We start from the raw sequence: 20,237 nt of genomic DNA, 5'->3' as shown, positions 1-20,237 counted from the left end.
ACCCGCTTTAACTAAAACCCTGTACATGTATATTTTCAATTCATGAACAAAGCACACATTTATTATTCAACAGAAGACACCAAGGATGTCTTGTTCAGCATGCAGTTAGTTACCCGTCCCATTTATCTGTTCTACGTATTCATTAGGAAACCAGTGGGTCGATAGGCAATCGATATTTCTGCCCTGCAACTCTCATTACCGTATATTCTAGTTTCAAGTATTTGATTGAACAAGAAACGTCCCCTGTCTTAACAGGTACATGGATTTTTAGAATTTCGTCTGTGACAGGGAAATCTGCACAAAAAACACTTGTGTATGGTTTGTAGCGTTAAAGAAGGCATACCCAATTAACGAAATCACTCCAAACGTCTTCGTTAATGGCTAATGACAAAAAAATCGACGTCTTGCAGAGAGTCGTTGTGTGGTCACTTTAGACTTTTTTTGTATCCGTACCAGCTGCCATACTGACGTTAAGTCAAACTATATAATCTCCTTCAGTGTCTACCTATGCCATCCTCTCTCACATACATAGATACATAGATACATACATAGATACACACACACACATACATACATACACACAGATAGATAGATAGATAGATAGATAGATAGATAGATAGATAGATAGATAGATAGATACATAGATACATAGATACATACATACATACATACATACATACATACATACATACATACATACATACATACATACATACATACATACATACATACATACATACATGATACATTGCAGCACTCTATGACTGTCACTCCCTCCTCCCCGTCTCTGTCCCGCCCCTGCCTACGTACGTGGCTGATAACCTATTTCCCATTCATCCTTACAATCCTTACATATATATATATATATATATATATATATATATATATATATATATATATATATATATATATATATATATATATTATATATATATATATTTTTCGTCCGTCCATCTGTCCGTCAGCCTACCCATGCCTATCTGTCTGGCTGTAGTTTTGTCCGCTAGCCTGTTTGATGAGCAATACATCTGTATGTCAGCCAAGACGGCCGTTGCCAATTATTCTCTCTGTCTCTCTCCATCTCTCTGCCTGCCTGCCTACCTGCCTATCTGTTTATCTGTCTCTTCCCTCCCTCCTTCCCCTCCCTCTCTGCATCTGTCTGACTTTTTTCTCTTCATCACTTACACAAAGTCTATCTTAATAGCATAAACGATTTCGACGATAAAACATCGTTGAGAAATCAATGTGAAGTGATGATTTGTCCGAACGGCAAACTGTAATAAGCTGTGTACGAAACAGACATTGTTGCAAGAGACCAAACCTAAGTCTGGAGACTAGCAGAAACACCAGCGAGGGCAGCTAAAAGTGATAAACCAATTATTTTTCAGGGAAGTGTTCTGTTGAGTATAACAACAACTGATGAAGCGATAACAGAACAATGTTCAAGTATCGAATTCAATGTGAAGTCATCGAGGAGGTCCCTTGGCTCTGATTAGCGTTCATTGAAAACTTCACATTCAACCTTAAAGTCTACGAGTCCAGCTGGGTTCGTTTAGCTTCTCAGTGGCGCGTTTTATCGTGTTTGTCTGTGGTTCTTTCAAACTCTTAGCTCATTAGACATTCCGGTCGTCAATATGACTTGAAAGCCGGTATTGTTGTCCGATTTATCCCGGCAGGATATTGATGCATATCAGATAAAATAGATGGTGTGAACATGAAGTGCTATAGAAACTGGTGATCTTGGGATTCAAATATTCTCGACGCTGAGACAGATTGAGATATATACACACTATGTGAACCAAAGATCCTGACAGAAATATTCATGGTAACAGAGTTTAACGCAACACATGTACGTAGAGACAAATTCCGCCAGTTGTATTTGACCTTTCTATACCTGGCCACAGGTATTATGATAAATATAATGTCCTCATTTTCAGATTTGTCGAATTTGACATATTCTTCTTTTATCACTGGAACGGTAAGGAAACCCTGTCACTCAGTTGGATTCTTTTGAATTAGTTTCAATCATTTGGGTCAGTATATATGTACTTCTACTCTCTGAATGTCTTCAATTGAACTGAGAAAATCGATGTAATAGACTACACAATCTCTACACGACCGTTTAACAGTATTCCTGTGTAAAAACGGCAAACTGAAGTTGAAAGATAGTCCGTGACTGCCGCGCATTGCATAGCAGTCGATTGCACGGTGATATATTTTCAGGAGTCTCATCTATATCAAGATTCAGGGGCCACTCACCCCTCCCCCCTCAAGCTGGATACTGGCGTACCTTGAACAGTTTTAACTACAACGCACAAAGTCTACGGTTTTTCGTGATATCAGTGGTCAAAAGTCGACATTTTGGCCCAAATATTGCGTCCAAACTCTATACATTTTTCAAAATGAAGGGTAAAAATCGTGCTGGAGGAAAAATAGGAGTCAAAAGTCAACGTTTTGTCAAAATGTCCTAGGTCAAAAGTCTTCATGAGGCGAAAAAAGGTATTTAATTTACCTTTCATAAGGCACTGCCTCAAGGTGTAGGATAAAACAAGACCTTTTAGAGTGCTTTGTATGTTAACAATTGTGAAAAAGGGTATGGCACAGTAATGCAACGACACAGCGCGTATATGGATTTTGCAAGGCAGTGCCGGGGCCACTGGATACTCTCAACAATGAGAGTAGAGAACTGGCAGCACTCAAACCGAAACTTGAGAACTCTACATATTCCCACAGGTGTTTTTGGATGGTCTTTTACGCACAAAAATACATTCCAGAACCGGAGTAGTGGTTTGTGTTGTCTGAAAAAAATGGTCCAATTAAAGTTAAAAGGTATGGCAAATGATTCCGCTAGCATGTGTATGTAAAGTGCAAACAATAATGCATTCTACAAGTATAGTACATCAGCGAGAGCCCACACTGGTTAAAGTAATTGATGTGTATTTATGTAAAAGAAAAGGTTCGTAAGTGGCATAGCGTGCCTTATCATTTTATCGTTGTTTTTTTCTGGATTGGTATTTAGCAATATAAGCTCAACACACGATGTCACGTAAGGTCACCAGCGGGTCTGCCATCAGACCTCGGCTTCAACTTGAAAAATTTCCCCTCTACTGCAAGTATCTCCTTACCCCCGCTAGACAATCTCTCCGTTTCCCCTCTCGCCGCCAAAAATCTCCGAACTGTTTCACTCCATTGCAAATGGGGTGGTATCTAATTCCATCGTCCTTTCCCCTCCAAAAGGCAAGCCCTGAAGCACAAAAGCAGGCTCCCTGTCCCCCGCTCTTACAGTTGCCAGCCATGCCAGCCCGTTCCCCTCCCGCCTACTATATATGTGTGGTCCGTTACAAATTTTGCACGTATATACATGACGCGACGATGTTGGATATTTCTCGCTGAGACCCCTATCCAATATGCGTGTAATAAAGCTGTAGGCCTAATATATACAGATGTCCTCGTGGGAAATTACAGTGCTTAATGCCTAAGCAGAGCGTTGTACACAAACATGAATTACGAAGTTACAACGCATCAGTATGTCTGAGGACTGCAAGATACGGGAAACTTTAAGTAACACATATTGATACTTTGTACTTGAAGTAATTTATACACACACACACACAGACACACAGACACAGGGACACACACATATATACATACATGATCACACACACACATATATATATATATATATATATATATATATATATATATATATATATATATATATATATATATATACAGACCAAATTTGGCGAATTGCAAGATGCATGAAATTTAAGTAATATATATAATCGCTTTGCACTTGAAGTAATCCGCGTTATTATTTATTATTTATGCTTTTAGCATCCAGCACTGTAATTTCCCACAAGGACATCTGTAAAGTTTGAGAGAGAGAGAGAGAGAGAGAGAGAGAGAGAGAGAGAGAGAGAGAGAAATTCACTAGTGATAAAGGTACTATACAGCCGTGTGTTGATACAAAATACAAACCTCAAACCCAACCAATCGTAAAATTAATTGTAAAACATAAATTATACATAAAACGTAAATTGGAAACTAGTGCCCCTAAAATTCCTCCTCATTTTCATACCATGGAACTTGTTGAACATAGATCTAATAGAAACAGCAATGGTTGATGACGAAAAGTAAACTTCCCATCTCTTTCCTTCTCTTCAATGTTTACACGCTTTCGGACGGTACAAAAGGTATGACGACAGTGAGTCTGCTAACTTTTCGGAAAATGCAAGGAAACACTCCTGTGTATATACTGAGAAAATGAACCAGAAACGTTTCTGTTGTTAGCGACGAATTTAGATCGTATTTAATACTCTGCAACATCAGCAGCTGTTTAAAATTTGCTTGGTTCTCCTTTGACTAAGGTTACGTTCATCTATGTCGGCTTTCGCATGACTGACTTTTGTAAACAACAGTTTTGGTCAGGAGCAGTGTACCTAGACCAATTTTTTTGATCGATGAAGCGGTAATTTTTTCTTTATGGAATGTTATATTTATTAGAAGGACGCTAATTCAAACGACAATACTATTGATCTGTCGACTGCTTTAAAATTGAAACAGTGCAGCGAGTGGTATGTACTCGAATTCAATTCCAACCCGTTGACCCAGTGCGCGGGTACCCGCGCACTGGGTCAACTGAGGTAGCTCTCACTGGTACCGGACAAACGTCGAGGGCGCCCTCATGCAATCATCGACACAGGAAGTTGCAATCAGCTGGTAACTTCGGGGCAGTTTCAAGTGTACGTGACTCTTTGATCGGTAAAAGCAGAAAATTACCCGTTTGTGTACTACTGGAAGAGCAAATCAGAACCGGAATGTATTTAAGTTGATTTTATTTTAACAACTGTCATTATTTTACGGGCGAAGTGGGCCCGCTGGAATGCATGCCCAGGAACGTGACGAACATTAGCAAGGTAACTGCCTCGTCGCTCCAAGCAAACACCGGACTCTTTTAATGATGTCTGGTCGCAATAGTTGGCAGGTTGCACGGAATAAACTCGCAGCTTTCCCCAAGTTGTTTTCCGCATGTACAAAAGAGGTAAGCTCAATCCATGCGTAGTCTCAACATAGTTCAAGTAAACTACACGTGCCACCATTCCTGGGCGCCTTGCAGTTGTTGTACGAGCTGCTGTACAGATATGATCGAGCCCATTGCATGGTGTGCAAGTGTGGCAAGGGACGTTACTGACTAAATATTCGAAGCAGGGGGGGGGGGGGGCACAGGCGCTTGGCACATTGCTTGGATAATATCGTATTTAATATGTAGAATGTCTATATTGAACCTGATTATTCAATAAAAGAATCACCCTACGCGATATTAGTGTAGGCCTATAGGCCTACACGTTGACTGGCATTGTAATTGTACCTTTGGCTGCCTGGCTCGGGCACAGCGAACGCACTGCATAATCATCAATGTGTAGAATGTCTACATGACTTCATTATTTATTAAAGAATAACGGTGCGTGATATTACTGTACATGTCAGCTTGCTTAACCGAGCGGCTGTAGAGCTCTGCGGGGCTTTGGCCCGGCTTTGGCCTGTTGTCCACTGCATGCTTGCTGCACAGACAGGTGCAGCAGTGGACAACAGGGCAAAGCCGGGCCAAAGCCCCGCAGAGCTCTACAGCCGTTCGGTTAAGCTAGCCGACATGTACAGTAATATCATGTACCGTTATTCTTTATAAATAATGAAGTCATGTAGACATTCTACACATTGATGATTATGCAGTGCGTTCGCCATGCCCGAGCCAGGCAGCCAAAGGTACAATGCCAGTCAACGTGTAGGCCTATAGGCCTACACTAATATCGCGTAGGGTGATTCTTTTATTGAATAATCAGGTTCAATATAGACATTCTACATATTAAATACGATTATTATCCAAGCATGTGCCAAGCGCCTGTGGGGGGGGGGAATCAATTTTTAGTGAGTTTATCGTATAAGCTGAAGTCGATGGCGTCTGTATGTATGTGTGTATGTATGTATGTATGTATGTATGTATGTATGTATGTACAGTATGTCCGTCAACATCAAAAACACGCAAACCGCTGCACATTTCAGCTTGGTATTTGGTGTGTGGATGCATCCTGGGCTATAGATGGGATTTTGTTCAAATGAAGTCTGCATTGCCAAAATTATGCAAATGAGCTTACAAAATGTGAAAATGGTCAAGAATTAATATCTCAAGAACCGCTGTTTTGATTGCTTTGAAAATTTGTGTGCAAGTACCTTAGGTGAACCTTATACAGTTTTATTAATATTGTGAAGATATCCTTAATTTTGTATTTTTACTGAATTTTTTGGTGATTTTTCTCATTTTCAGTAAAAATTCTTCTTCTCTGAAACCGCCAGCCCAATTGCTCTCAAATTTGGGTTGGATCTTTGTGAGGGTGTTATACTTCTAATTTGTTGAAATTATGACAAAATTAGGAAAATTACTACTTTGGAGCAATTTTGTCATTTTTGGTCAAAAAATCGTAAACCGTATTTTCTTTTTAAACCCCTAGACAGACAGCTTTTGTATTTGGTACACAGACGTAAAGAGATGACAATAGTTAGATATGTGGAAATTGTCCTGAAATATACAAATTTGTATTTTTAAGACAATATTGTCATTTTTGGTCAAGAAAACTTGTTCTCAAAATTACTTGTTTGATAGCTTTGTAATTTGGTATAAAGTCCCGAGGGATGTTATTAGATACATTTTCTGCTCAAAGTGTTGGGAAACCCCAAAATTTGTATATTTTAGTTAATTTTCTCAGTTTGTGACCTTAAATGACCTACACCAACCCAGGATGTGTTGTGAGACAGTTTTGAAGGCTGTGAACATAATTTTGTCATATTTGGTATCAATTTGTAGGAAAATTTGATCCAGAAAACAAAGCTTAGGTGAATTTTTTCATTGCGGACCAATTTTTGCAACTTTTCTATGTAAGACATACAAGAACTGATGTATTTAGGATCTGCTTGTCCCATTGCTATAGAAGTTGATATGCATGTTCCTAAAGATGACCTCCAGTACCTAAGTTGGAGACCTTATTTGCTTTTGTCATTCTTGTTTTTCCTGGTTTAAATATTTCTGGAATGGACCAATTCAAACGGAATGTGAGCACACTGTCCTTGACGGTATTTTTATAGCATACTATTGTCAAATCATGCAAATGATCAATTCGTCGAACACGTGTGTAATACCATTATTTATGAAAGTTAAAAATACGGATGTTTATTTGATTGCAATGAACAATCAAATAGAAGTAATATTAGTAGGGGATCCAACCTTTTTTGCTCCATCACAGACAAGGTTTATCCATGGATGTAAAAAATTTTACATCCATGGTTTATCACAGACCAAGCGTACACTAAAAGGAGCCTTTCGTCGGTCGAGCCTACAACTCTACTACATCCTCCAGGTCATATATTCATGAGCTCGTATCGCACCGTATGCATACCATGGATCACTGAATTCGCAGAGTTTCTCGGCTACCACTGGCACTACAGCCAGACACACAGACCCTCCAATCAAAGGAGGTCCCAAAGAAACACAGTTTGACTTCAGAATCTGACATTGTGCCTCCCATAGTACACTTTACTTTTCAGAAACAATCTGCTGCAGATCATAGACTTAAAGACTTCCTTGCTTCAGATTTTTAAGTAACGCTCATGTGATTCAAAATTTAAAGAAATCACAGAGCTCTCCATCAATGAATGGGTGACATGCCATTTGGTTCAACCATGGATGTTACATCCATGGTTCAACATAGCCCTGTGTACCGGGCTGTGTGTTTCCGGCGTTATACGGCCTCCCACCACCGTGAACACACAGCATGGTATGGAGGGCTTGGTTCAACACATTTGAATGAAAGCATAATCTCGGCATAGCTAGTATTTTGCGAATGTTTGAGAAAATACATCAGCGGTATATGAACTGTAGACCTCTGTACAATTTCTGTTGTCTCTTATATGAGTGCTTCGAATATACCATGCTGAAACCCAGTAACGGGTCTCAGGAACCACAGTAAACTTCAGCAGGATACATATATGTGTCATATACGAAAACTATCAATAACTGTGGATGTCAAAATCCGGAAAATTGTTCAGAAAAATAACCAGAGACAAAAGAGAAATCTATTACTTTGAAATTTACATGTGCCAAGATGGTAACAATATTTTAATGTCATTCATATCAAAGGGCCAATAACAGTAACTTTTGATGATTTTTTTCACTATTTTTATTTTTTCAAATGTCAGCTACAGTTTCTTGTTCTGCTCCTTAAAAGCATGTTGAGATACACAGTATTCGGCTTAATTTGTCAACTCAGTCTGTACATGTGTAGACTGCATTGTTATTGTTGACAAGTGAATTCCGGTTCCAGACTAGAATTACAATGTAAACAATAACAGAGCATGTTACACATGCAATACAACCAAAGTTTGACAGCCATGTGACACTATTGCAGCATTACGGGTACATACATGCTGCACATCACTGTAACTGTAAAGTAACCTCGCTAATGCAGCACAACAGCTGTGTCTGGTATGTGACTGTGATGTAGCAGCTGTGTAACAGCAATGCTGGCACATAGATGTAACAGCCCAGTAGCAGCAGTCATGTCACAGCCAAGGTGTTACATGGATGCAACAGGACTGTTGGTGCATTCATGCTACATCCCTGTGCCAGCATTTGTGTAACACACACCTTTGCTAGGCATATACCATGGGATACTAAAAGCCCTTTGAAAAGTGATTGTGCTAGCAATATTTCTGAATGTAAACTCCTCATTGAAATAATTGATTCGATTTTCAAAATAGAGTAGTCTTATTTTTATAAATCCTGGTAAATATTGTGATGCTGAACAAGAAATACAACAAAATCTACAAACACATTATCATTGCAACAATTATCATCCTTTATTGTATGAATCATTCCCTTACACTAGCTACAGGTAAGTGTTGCATACATGTATACAGATTAGATTCCCATTTCCGAAATGATTTGATTCAATATCAAGTGGACAATTTCCTTGAATATTTTGTTGTAACACATGGACTAGCCAAGGTAAAACCTATTCAATCTGAAATACCTGTATTGCTTTTCATGGACAAATTTATCGTTTTGAATTGTACGACATGTTGTATATTCACAACAATGAATAAATGAAACTAATCTGTCAATGTTGTGTGCAGGAAATATATCAATGGTTTCTGTGAGGCTGAAAATTTTACAATTAAAGCGGTCGTATCTAGCTGGTTGGCATGGTTTGACTACATAGACACAGCAGACATCCAGTTTATCCCCAGAAGCAGTGATGATGCTGTCCATATGACTGTAAGAAACCATTAAGAATAATTTGATTAAACATCTGACTTTTTATAAATATCAAAAGTAATTATTCACACAACTTCCACAGAAATTCAAAAGAAAATTGCACAAGATTATAAAATGATGCATTTAAGGATAACGATATTTTATTCCCAATAGAACAGAGAAGAAAAAGAAAAATACAGACACATTAAGGATTATTAAATTGGGTAGTGACTAGAAAATAGTATCATACTAATCGAGTCCAACCCCCTACCATTCACAATCGCTGAATCTATCATTTTGCCATAGGGCGCCATGTTGAACATTGTGACCTATCCTCGATATTTGAAATAAATTCTATCTCAATGTAAGTACATACATTATAAAACATTGTGGTAGAAAATATACATGAGAGAGAAGAAACCTGTCAGATAAACAGTATTTCACTGAACGCTGTCCTATATTAGTGGTATATTTAGGGGTGAGAAGATTTCCCTTGTCTTTCGACCGAATAGGACCGAGTAGCATTTCTAAAAATCTTACCCAGGTGTTTGCTTTGATTAGTTTCAATATTTTTCCAACACATCGATAACAAAAGAACATCTTTGTTAGACTTCACACTCACGTCACATGAGTGCCCAAGCTTGTAGGGCTAGAACATCCGTGCTGGGATTCTCATGGTACAATGCTGCAACAGCGATGTTTCATAAAAGGTACACTCATGTAACATCAATGTCCTTTCTGGACTGCACCACACATGCTGGGGCTGTCATGCTACATTGCTGTAACAGCAATGTTTCAGGTATGGTGCACTGCATGTACAGGAGTGTTACATGTGTGCTGCACAAATGTTCCAGCATGCATTGTAACAGTACTGCAGGGATCATGCATGTAACATGACTGACATAGCTGAAATGTAACAGAAATGCTGCAGTGCAGTTGCTGGCCAGTTATGCTACATCACTGCAGACTTTTAGCTGTGTAGATGCTGTGTTGATGAGCGAAATTAGAGACATTTTGACCTACTTTGTGAGTAGAACTAAAAATTGCATCATCAACTGGCATTTTAAGGTACATGCCTTGAAGCAGAAAGTTTTAAAGTTTACTCAAATTTTCCTCAAGGAAACCCTAAATCCCTTCGCTTTCATAATCAAAAGAAAAAAGCAAGGCACTGGAAAACTAAATTACCTAAACTTTCGAGATATGCAAAGTTAGAATATCTCTAAAGTTTAGGTAATAATTTCTAAGTTCAAAATGGCTGCTGTATTTTTGTTAATCCTGTGGGGAAAAAATAAAATTAAGATTTTGGCCAAAAACAAGAGTGTTGAACCTTCATTTACTCCACAGATTTCAAAATTAGCCCATAAAATAGCACACAAAGTATTGTAAATTGTTGAAGGTCCAAATGTCTGTCTCAAGATGTAGTCTACTCGCATTTCATAAATATTTTGTGAAAAAACACAAAAAATCAGGCTGTTTCTTTTCAGATATCATGCAAAAAGTAAATAAACAAATGAAAACATCACATTGAAAAAAATATTCCAATAAGATAGTTGAAAGTCTGACGCCGTGATACCAGTAGTATCCATTCAAATGTAACTCAACAAACAGAACATTTAATGCAATACCTGACAATGACAGTTTATGATATGTTTGGTGCGTTGTGAACACAGTGTAATTAACATGTTGACATCTAAATGATCTGTGTTGTTGTTCATGATAAATGACTAGCTCGGCGTCGTGTTGTGAACTGGGTGAAGTACGACTCACCTGTACCACTCTAATGTCTTTGAACATTTACATTGATTGATCATTCTAAATTGCAAATTAGCGAAGTCCAATACAGGCAGTCTTAGTATTAAATGACACTCGTCCACAGATTGACCAACACCATGGCTGGTTACAGCAATGGTAAGGTTTAGCATTATTTGAAACTGTAGTGCAAGACCTACACAGAGAATCCAGTCAATAGCTGCAGGTTTTGAAGTTAAATTTTTGTTTTGGAGGTGGGGGGAGGGCAAGGGCTGCTGTCCATTCTTATCAAGTTCCATTTGTCATCTAAAAAAATGTTTTTGTTTGTGCAAACTTCAATCAATACCTGAGAGTACTAAGAATAGTGAGAATAGTTTCAGCAGCCATCTTAGTAAATTTCAATCAAGTGATTTTTTTGCTTGAACCGTAAACTTGGCATGTTGACCCTCATTTCATTCTTGATAATGAAAGAGAAGAGTTTAAGGTTTCCATGACGGATATATCAGTAAGTTTTTAAGGCAAGTACCACTCAACCACCCATATTCAGCTAATAAAACGCCACATAATCTGATGTACTTCTCAAGTTTTGTGTCCATGTTGGATGGAAGCTATTTCTGCACGGTTTGATTAGATGGTTTTCAGCTGGGACTACAGGAAACTGAACTTGCCTGTCAAAAATTTAAAAATCAGGTGACATTTACGAAAAGATGACTGCTAGTTTCAAGCCCAGCATACTTATCAATCGTAGAATCTTAACTCTTTCATAAAATTTAAAATTAACATGAATTTTCTCATTGTGTATGTCAGCCAGTATGTAGTCTACAGTTGAATGATTTGGAGGTCTTGATTCTGTCGTATCTAAACTTGCCAAGGAGATCTACATTCTTAGGGTGAAATTGTTCAATAATTGATGCATTGGCAGACTTCAGTTATTTGGAAAGATGTCACCAAGGATACAATGTACTTCTTCCCTGCAGCGTCAATGAGGCCTGTGAATCAAACAGCATCAAATTGTTTACTGTCATTTTCTCGTTTGGAAATTATGAAAGATCGTCTCCAGAATCTATCTAAGGTAGTAAATCGATGGAAATTGCTGATTCAAGAGGAAAAAAATGCAAGCTTCATCAACTGCACCTTCCTTGAGGAAATTATCCATCATACATTCAGAGAAGGTCACGTATTGATTTGAAATTTATCCTGGCTTCTAATCAGGATAGATGTCAGGACGATATCCGGAGTGACTTCCCTAATTGACTGCTGTTGGCATTTGAATAAACCTGAAATCAGAACTTAATTGATGACGCTGACTTCCTGTGAATGGAAGATACAACTTTGGCCAGATTTGCAGCAGTAAATCTATTTGATGTTTTGTTCTTCTGAATCTCATTCAATTACATTGTAATTGTACTTCTGTTGAAATCTCATATTTATCTTTGCCAGTTTAAAAGCACTGTGTCGCCTGAGACAAGGCACGTGAAAAAGTCCAAAGCACTTGAAAGGATTGAAAGTCATGGTTTAAGACATTCTGATCTGATTATGAGCATGGCAGACTATGTCAGTTTCTTTCTCTGTGTTTTAGTTATCAAATTCATATAAATTTGATCAGTATGAGGAAGGTGTTCAATTTTTTTTTTCAAATCACAGGTGACTAGAGTAATTGGTAGTTCACAGATGGTATATCCTTCCTCATGGATGAGGACATCTTTGATTGGGAAAATAGCTGGCCTAAATTTCACGAGCAAAGTTGGTCAAATTTGTCCGGTGTTCAGCTAAAAATGACAGACCACACTGGTGAAATTAAATTGTTGTGAGTGCATGCCAGAACAAAGAAGCTGTATTAGCTAGCTGAGGGGGGCCTTATGTACAAGTGCACGGCATGATAGTAGGGTGGCCAAAGTTAAGCTAAAATGTTGCGACATTATACGCGACTCACGCACACTGAAAGTGAAATTTGATTTTCGTGAAATTTTAAACGCCATTTTTTCTGAAAATAAGTAGCTGAGTTACTGAAAAAATGGATATTACCAATTAAAATCGATGTATGAGGCAGGTTTCATTAAAAAACTGAAGAAAAAATGATAGAAAATAGTGTTTTTCCTCTCCAAAAATGCCACTCTGTACTGACCGGCCACAGCGCTCAAGCGGTCGCCGCTCATGGCACGCACTTCTGAATCCAGTCAATACCTATTTCGCAACGGAACTGCTTTCGGGCCCTGTGCACGCTGTCATAGAACTGTGAAACTTGGCCAGGAAGTGGCAGACCATCCCATTTACATGTTATGGTGAGTTTTTGTAATATTCTGGGAATTTTAGCCAGCAAACACGAGGTAAAGTGAGTACGGTAAATTCGGTGTAGATTTTCCCATTTAGATACATATTTTTGCCATAAAACTTGTAGCATGCTCTTTTTAAACATCATTCCAACATTTCTGTGAAATATAACGAAAATCTGTCCACGAGCACAAGTGCGAATCATAAAAACAAAATCGTGTTCATTCATAGACCTCAGTACAGTGTGACTCAAGATGGCGGCGGAAGGCAGTCACACTGACACACCATTGACAGCCTGCCTGAGGCTGAAGTTAGGGACAGCTATTTCTTACAATTTCATGGCTGAAAATGAACTGCATTAAATGACAATTGGCAGTTTAAATTGATTTGTTAGAATTGAGTGTTATTAAATAACATTGTGACAAAATTTCATTGTATTGTGAGCTCTAGTTTTTAAGTTATGTGAATTCAAAATTCATAAAAACATAAAAATCCATCCATTTTCGATGATACGGTGCCACCGCAATTTTGACTAAGTCAGACAAAATATTTTCAATTTTCAACACTCACAGTTTCAAAATCCAAGACTGTGCATCAGTCAAATCTTGATTTTTTCCGTAATATTGGGTAAATCTGTGCGCAAGACACAAAGTTTAATGATTCCATGTGAAGTAAATAAAAAATTATGGGTTGCCAAACTTGAAAGAATCGGCATTCATTGAAATAATTTTAAAATTTGCCGAAAATTTTCCGCGAAAAAATGGCATTTTTATTGCTTTAAAAATTCATAACTTTTGATTAGATACAGCTATTTGCATAATTTTTTTTTATTTTTCTTCTTCTACCCCATTCTTGCTAAAAATCCATTTAAACTGTGTGTATAAACAAGAGAAAAAAATGGCTTGGCCACCCTAATGATAGTGTAGTTGTATTAATGTAGCTAGCCAAAGGGACTTGGCTCCCCAAATATAATGTCTCAGAAGCTTTTTAGTCAATTGGTTGGCTGAAATTCATCAATCAGGTAGAGAATAGCCTGAATTTCAATCTACCAATCAGAATAACCTTCCGAGCTGCTGCACATTGCTAGGGCAGGGGGAGTTGCAGTACACTTATGCCTGATTGTATTCTGCTCATATTTATGGAATTATGTGGTGTAAGCATTGCTGACATGGTATTTCTTATACACATGACGTACAGGGTTAAACATACAGGGATGTAAGTTCCTTGGGCTGAAATCTATGATTGTTTGTATGTCCAGACTAGGGAAATTACAGTTCAAATGTCAAGCTTAGGATGCAGCTACTGTGGCAAAATCACTGATACAAAGTGATCACATTTGTTTGAATGTCTGCCGGCAAACAACCAATGTGAAGTGTGCAAACGCTACACAAGTATTTAGTTACAAACCCATGGTCAATGTCAGGGCTCTCTGTTTTATTGAAAGGCTAGTGAGAATTGTGCTAAAACAGATGACATCTGATTTAAATTTCCGAATAAAATGAAGTGAGTATATCTTGAAGAGAGGATGTTGGTACCTTTTCGATCCAATATAATATTTATTTACCCTCCTTGAATGTTGCTTTCCGGCAGCAATAGAACAAAAGTTTTAGATATCTCCATATTTATGTGAATAAGCAGAAAATGTCAAAATCATGAATTTTCATTCTCTCAGGCGACAGTGTATGCTCAGTGTGTTACAAGAAAAAGCAATGTGAAGAAAGATGATTGTCTAAAGGAGTTCCAAGCTTTTAAAGATTGTCTCCAGAAACAGGTTAGTTTGAAATTTTTGTTCTCACTGCAAGTCTACTCTCTTTGACGGTGTTCATGAACTATACTTGTGACAGATAAAATGTAGTAGGCAATTTCAGAATTCAGGATGTTACTTTAATATTAATCTTCAATGAAGGCAATATCTGCTTAGAAACAGAAAGTCCAAAATTTTTTCTCATACTTTTCTTAAGGAAGCTTTGAACTATTTTCTCTCATAATCAAGAATAAAAATCAGTGGTGTCATGCAGTATTTGACACTGGAGAAACAAATACAATGTAACCGACAATTTACCGATTTTTGAAATTCAAAATGGTTGCTATCCCTGTGTTAACCATATGGGAAAACTTAGATTTTCAGTTATCACAAAAATATTAAAATACAGGGTTCAAAATGAGCCCACTCAAGTAATGTTGTTATTTTCAAGATTCATGAAAATGTGTCTTTGAGGTGTATTCTATCTCAAGTCATTGGTCAAATTTTCCCTAAATCTTATCATGATGGTACCAATTCTGGAATTGTTGACAGTCGAGAGTGGCGTAATGGCGAGTCGCAGTACTGTTACTAGCTTCTTGCATAGTATCGCAGGTTGGTGCCAGAGGCTGGCTAGGCACAAGCTTAATTAGCTGGTTTTCCCACACCATAGTTGTCAAAATATAGATCCAGGTGCTGAATTTATGAGGCTGTCAAAAAAACGTGAACGAAGAAATTTAATTTCAAGTTCACCTCAGGTGCTTTTGGTACACTACACTTCACCTATCATCAGCCTGTTATTGTTGTGAAGATCGCCCTCTATGGTGACTTTTGAATCCATGTAATCACGTACACTAACGTGAGCCGATCAAAATAAAGAGTGCATTTCGTATTTCCCTGTAGGGACCTGTGATACATTGTACTCTTCACCTATGATCAACCTGTTATTGTTGTGAAGATCGCCCTCTATGGTCACTTTTGACACAAATGCTATCAAAATGTGAAAGAGCGAATTTCCCTTCACAGGATTTGATTAAGATGCTTGTGGAGAATAAGTGACCATAGTAGCTGGGTATATGTGAGCAGTGTGTGATTCGTTGAAAACCGTAATACATATTCTTTTTTCAGAGTAAGAATATGAAGATTTAGTGAGAGAAATTTCTGAATGGTCAATGGTACTCCTATCTGGCGTGATGGTTTGGAGTCAAGGTTGCACTCTGCAATTGAACAAGTGAAATACAGACAGGAGATACTGGACACAAGTGCAGCCAGATATTATCCATCGACTTCTGATCATAAGATATGGAAGTGTTCCTGACTTGGGAAAGAAGGATAAGTACTCCTTGGCTGGGAAGAGTAGGATATTGGAATGACACTTTGTTCTGTGAAGGAGAAATTTTGTCGCTGTAAAACAAACACTGAAATAAAATATTTTTAATGACCAAAAAGCTGTTGGCATGTGAATTTTCCTGACAGGGATTTTCAAGTAAGGAAAATTTTAACAAAGGAGAGTTGCGTTACTCTGAATTGGTTAAATTTAAAATTAGAATGATTACCTGAAAGTCAGTGCATTAAAATTAACTTAGTTTTTGTTTTTGACCGTAGATTTGTTGGTAGCTAGGCATGACAGGACCTGAATCAGTGGTCACTGATCATAGTAGATATCACCCAATATGTAGGTCATGTTGACAGACTGAATGCTGAAACTACAGTTGATACAAATGAGCAAATGGTGTGAAATGTATCAGTAACCTATTATGACAATTAATTTGGCTTCAAGTTCACTTCTACTGGACACTGAAACTTATGCAAGTTTCACTCAATTTGCATGTCGTGTTTGAATGCTTGGTTATTGTCAAGTACAGTGCCGGAGTACTGCCATGAAACTACCAACAACAACCACCATGGATGACCAGTAGCTGAAGTAGTGCTGCCATCATATCATTATTTCAATGTCTTCATTCTTAAGCAAGTCAATTCAGTACCCATACATATAGAAAGTACATTATTTGTTTTTTGTCACATGATCTGTATTCAAATCAGATATTTAGTTGTCAAAGACAAAATCTTACCCTAAGGACATACAGAGGGTGTTTTAATTTCATTGCCAAACAAGGTTTACTTTTGCAGCTTGCTTATCAGCCCCTACACTACAAGGGATTGGTATATTATGCTCCCATCATTTTCAGTCGACTTTTTGGCCTTTTTCCTGAAATATAAGAGAATTAGTTTTGTAAAGTATAATTATTGCTGGTTGCATGGATTGTCTTACAATTTTGTATGGACTCTATCACTTGTACAATGTGATTTTTTAAATAAAATGTAATTAACAAAAAATGAAGGTTAAAGCTTTAGTTTGGTGAAATGACTATTGGGTGTATTCTGTGAACAGTCTAATGCCTCTCCAACTCTGCAGTGACTTTACAAATTTACAATAGGCAGCAGTCTTCGTACAGGTTGTCATGCCATGCAATTTCTTATAATTTTATTGTTGTATGTCCCAGCAGACTGAGTCCCTGACGGATATGTTTCTCAGAATATGGGAAGAAACATTCTACCTTTTTAAGGCACACTAAGTGAAATCATAGAAATGAATCTCGTCTGTACTGTTTATGGTTGAACTCAAAAGCGTGCATTCCTGTATGGCAGTGTAATGCCCATGGTGAAAGCGTTGAGGCTGTAATACATCGTAATTGTCGCTTCATAGAGTCATTTAGGGTTATTCCATAGCATTAGAAATCACATTCGATGACTTGAGGGGGAGTAGTTGTACCACTGCACAGGGAAGCCAGGATACACAAACAAATGAACAAATAAATAAATAAATATAAGAAAACAATAAAATTACTGAAAATCGAAATAACTGACTGAACAACACTTGCAACATATTCAATATTCAGTGCCACTACTCATAGCCGTCGCATACTGAATGTTGCATGTATATAGTTTTCTCGTATATTTATATAATTGTTTGTTTATTCTTTATAGTTATGTGATTATCTTTTTATTTGTTTGTTTGTTTCTTTGTTTATCCTGGCTACCCTGGATTGTGCACATCAAGTAGAACTAAAAGTCGAATCTGATCTGCTGAAAAAACTGATCATGAATATAGAGAACACCGTTGTAAGGATCTGCACACAATTTTCCCTTGCTGGGCGCCCTCATACGTCAAAAATTGTCAGGAAAACGTGAGTGCATGTCCGGATCCTGACCCCCTGATACCTGATGAAATGCAATGATTCAGTCTGGTGCAATCTAAGAGGTGTTTTCCGTTTCTTACTAAAAGGACTGTAAGTAAAACCGTTAGAAAATGACATAGGACATCCCCAAGGGGAGAGCACGAGAGGGGGAGTCCCCCTGTCGCATCGATTTCAGTTTGTTTTGCGCTAAGTAAAACTGTTTGAAATGAAATTGAACGCTGATATTTTTATTAATTTTATTTTGCATGATCAGTGTTTGAATCACAATATTTAACAATCAAACAATGACAATACATTTTGTACCTGGAAAAAAACACTCAGTTCTCAGTTTGCATGAGATTGCAGATCATAGAATATGCTGCAGGAATGACAAATTTGCGATTTTATTGTGTCGATCATTTGCAAGTCTTACATTTCTGTAAAGGATATTAATGGACCAACAGTCAGAGTCAGTATTTTTCTTAATCCATTCATAATTTGTTTGAAACTTTGATATTTTACAGCCGGAGAAATGACCTCTCCAGCCATGCAATTTCTCAAGGTGAATGAAACCGAAGTCTGATAAAACGACATGGTTAATGTCAAAATGGTTATTGAACTTAAGTCAATTAAAATGTATGTTTCTTTGATAATAAAGGAGGAATTCACAACAGTTCAGTTTTGCCCTAGATCCTGTGCACTAATAATGGTATGATCTGCAAAACCTTTCCTCTATGACCTCCTCTTTATGTTCAACATTTAGAAGAGTAAAATATACTTTATCAAATAATCATTTGTATGTATAGAATGCATTTTATGCATTTTATTCATATAGGGTATCAAAACTTTGTTTCTGCAACATTGTGTTTATCAAGGGATTGCCAAAACTGGTGTCAAAGAGGACACGGAATATAAACAAGACAAAGAAATAAGAAATTGATGTGGAGATTAAATTTACACTTGGTTAAAGGTACAAGAAATCTCTATTGCTAATTAAAGGCGTGTTTGGACTATGAAAAATGATTTTCTTAAAATAAAAGATGGGGTTAATATGTTATCGAGGTGGTCCAGTGTTTACTTTAAGTAGAATAAGCTTTCTTTACACATTCTCCAAAATAATCAGTTCGCTATAAAATGGAGAGTAGATGTTTCTCATGCTTGATTAGGCAATTGTATCATTTTTTCATGGAAAGATCAACTGAAAAATTACTGATTTAGTAATGATAGTCAATTTACAGACATCAAATTGTACCATGTTTTTATAAAATTGTACTATTTTATAATCTATTGTGTTTTTCATTCTTTTCTACAATTTTTGTATAATTTCATAAAATTGAGTAGCCCCCCTTATTTGTCTTCAAATTTTCAGCAACTCCCCTTGTAGCTTTCAATTTTTGAGTGACCATCACAGATTCCTCCGACCTCAGTTCCAGGCTGTAAATAATGTCGGCTACCTAAATAGTTCTCAAATACCACTTGTTAATTTTTTCCATTTTAAATTACATGCGGTAACCTTATTACCCTTCTCGCCAACTGTGACTAGACCTTTGAATTTCTCCTTAGTCTATTGTGTATCCTTCCGTTGATCCAAGTTCTCAAAATATAAAACGACACATCCCACTCGTGAGTTGCGAACTCTACTACAACAGCTGTACGACTGTAAGGCCATCCGAAACTTGTCGCGAGAAAAATTGTCGAATTCGGACAGGTATGAGAAGCGGCACATAGAATAATCCAACATTTTAACCTTTTGAGTGCTGTAATTTTGCCCGCCAAAATTATAGCGCAACATTTCACCAATTTTTATGAATTTTTATGTAAGTTTTTTTTATAATTTTGGACCAAATGAACGCCACATTTCATTTGCTACAGCTTTTTATCAAAATTTAGCAAAACATGACCAGGGTAAATTTATAAAGATGACGAAATTTGACTTTGGCGCTCAAACTAGGATTAATGGTAATATATCACTGGTACAACTGTTATCCGG

General features: G+C 37.3%; 1 long non-coding RNA gene across 1 annotated transcript; it reads left to right on the top strand.

The window, feature by feature from the left end:
• Positions 1-4,698: 4,698 nt before the first annotated feature.
• Positions 4,699-16,516, top strand: LOC139115669 (uncharacterized). The gene is made up of 3 exons (XR_011548154.1): positions 4,699-5,044; positions 15,000-15,098; positions 16,197-16,516. It is a non-coding gene; the product is annotated as an uncharacterized lncRNA (long non-coding RNA).
• Positions 16,517-20,237: the final 3,721 nt, after the last annotated feature.

The sequence above is a fragment of the Ptychodera flava genome, chromosome 17 (assembly GCF_041260155.1).
Source record: "Ptychodera flava strain L36383 chromosome 17, AS_Pfla_20210202, whole genome shotgun sequence".
In the NCBI taxonomy this organism is placed as follows: domain Eukaryota; kingdom Metazoa; phylum Hemichordata; class Enteropneusta; family Ptychoderidae; genus Ptychodera; species Ptychodera flava.
The sequence above is the reverse complement of the archived record's forward strand: the minus strand, read 5'-3'. Positions and strand labels throughout refer to the sequence as shown.